Source organism: Alosa pseudoharengus, unplaced genomic scaffold (assembly GCF_046254945.1).
Source record: "Alosa pseudoharengus isolate Yale_2024_CS ecotype anadromous, Long Island Sound unplaced genomic scaffold, YU_APseudo_1.1 YU_APseudo_1.1_scf_10, whole genome shotgun sequence".
Taxonomy (NCBI): Eukaryota; Metazoa; Chordata; class Actinopteri; order Clupeiformes; family Clupeidae; genus Alosa; species Alosa pseudoharengus.
The window spans coordinates 30,463,301-30,465,073 of NW_027468565.1; the positions used below are offsets into that span (position 1 = coordinate 30,463,301).

The 1,773-nt window shown below is 40.5% G+C and overlaps 1 protein-coding gene across 1 annotated transcript in view; it reads left to right on the top strand.

Annotated features, from left to right (window-relative positions):
- Positions 1-256, top strand: part of slc7a5 (solute carrier family 7 member 5) — a 20,067-nt gene extending 19,811 nt beyond the window's left edge. The window contains exon 10 of the mRNA XM_076269681.1: positions 1-256. This exon is cut by the window's left edge and continues 2,054 nt beyond it. The gene's annotated coding sequence lies outside the window, so the exon portion shown is untranslated.
- The last annotated feature ends 1,517 nt before the right edge of the window (positions 257-1,773 follow it).

Genomic DNA, 1,773 nt, shown 5'->3' on the forward strand with positions numbered 1-1,773 from the left:
TTTCTTTCCATCATGTTTTTACTTTTTCTTTTTTTTTTCTTAGGTGTTGCTCTGTTTTGTTCATCGTTCTTCTCACGGTGTTGAGCTCGTAGAGCAGCAGTTTGACTAACCCTGTGGGTCGTGCCCCGACCCTCAACCGTTCTGTAGAGGGACTTATTTATTTGTAGAGATTATACTATAGTGCTCTTATTTGTATTTGTATGGGGCATTTGTAAAAACTGCTTTAGAAATAAAAAAATAAAAAAGTCAGTCAGCAGCCTTTGCGTTGTCTCTTTTTTTGTCTGTATTTGTGTGTGTGTGTGTGTGTGTGTGTGAGAGAGAGAGAGAAAGCGAGAGAGAGAAAGAAAAAGATAAAGAAAATGTGTGAACATAAACCAATGCAAAATTAACCAAAATAAATTTCCATTAAGTGTACTTATAGAAGAGAAAACACTAAAGCCTTCAATTTAACATTATTGCTTCGCATGCAAGTCCTGCTGATTTGACGATATCGGACCAGGAAGCCATGACATTTTCCTCCTACAGATACAGGTCTTGTTATAACCTCTATGTACACTTTCAAAGTTTGCAATACTTCGGTTTGTCTGTAGAAACCCTCACCACACTACCACAGAAGAGCATTGTTAGTGGTATAAAATACCAACGTGGCACCTTGCCGGGTTAGCATCTCTGTAAGCCCATTCAGTGACAAAATAAACGGTCTTGCTCAAAACGCCACTAATTAAGGTAATTTTGCTCTCAAATCAAAAGTTAAAAGTTGTTAACTACCGTAAATAGACCCTAGGTTGTGTACTCCGGTGTTACACTTTAAGACATAATACGTGTGTATGTTTGTGTGAGAGAGAGAGGACTTACTGCTGATCAGCTGGTAAAGTGCAACTGCGGGGGAAAACCTCAAGAGTCATATGAGCTAATACCAGGGGTGTCAAACATACGGCCCGCGGGCCGGATGCGGCCCGCTAGATGGTTTAATCCGGCCCAGACTTGTAGAGAATACATTTCTGACGATGTCAAAAAAAAAAAAAATCTCTAGCCCATTCCTGTGAGGAGTTATGAATTTTCAAAGAAATAACCGAAATGCTTAATTCAGCCGCTAGGCGCAGCCAAAAAACAAAAACAAAAAGTTCGGAGTTGACTGGTCCTGTGCTGTCAGTTTGGCTACATTGTCGGGAGAAAAGCAGGCGTTGCGACAAAATTCAGAGACAAAGTGCAGCCTGCAAACGGAGGACAAGATGTTTGGGCATTTTATTGTATTTTGCACCAGGAAGTGTTGTGTTGTAAAACACTGAACTTGGATCATGTTAAAGTGTGGTTGTGCAAACTGTAAATTTAATCAGGTCGCGAGGTCTGACTCACCGTCAGTTTGACTGTTTTCTTAGCTGTAGTACGGTGGTTAAGCCGAGGTGCCGTACTCAAGCGTTTCTTTGAACTACGAGAGGAAATTGGACAGTTCTTGGAGAAAAAAGGCAGACCAGTAGCAATTTAAATGCCCGGAATGGGTGCAGGATCTGGCCTTTATGGTGGATAGCCTATTACACAGCACCGCCACCTAGCCTACAAAATTATTTGATCTGATGTAACCTAATCGTATCAGTTGATCGTATTGCTCATGCACTGCTAACTTATGTTTGTTAAATTCATTTTATTTGTCATACATTTGCACATTTACATTTTTAAAGCAGGATGTTAACTTTCTTCATAGCTCCCACTTGAGTTTAGTGTGGTGAGTTGGTTCAGGTGGTCAGATGTAAAAATGTAGGCCTATCCACTCAA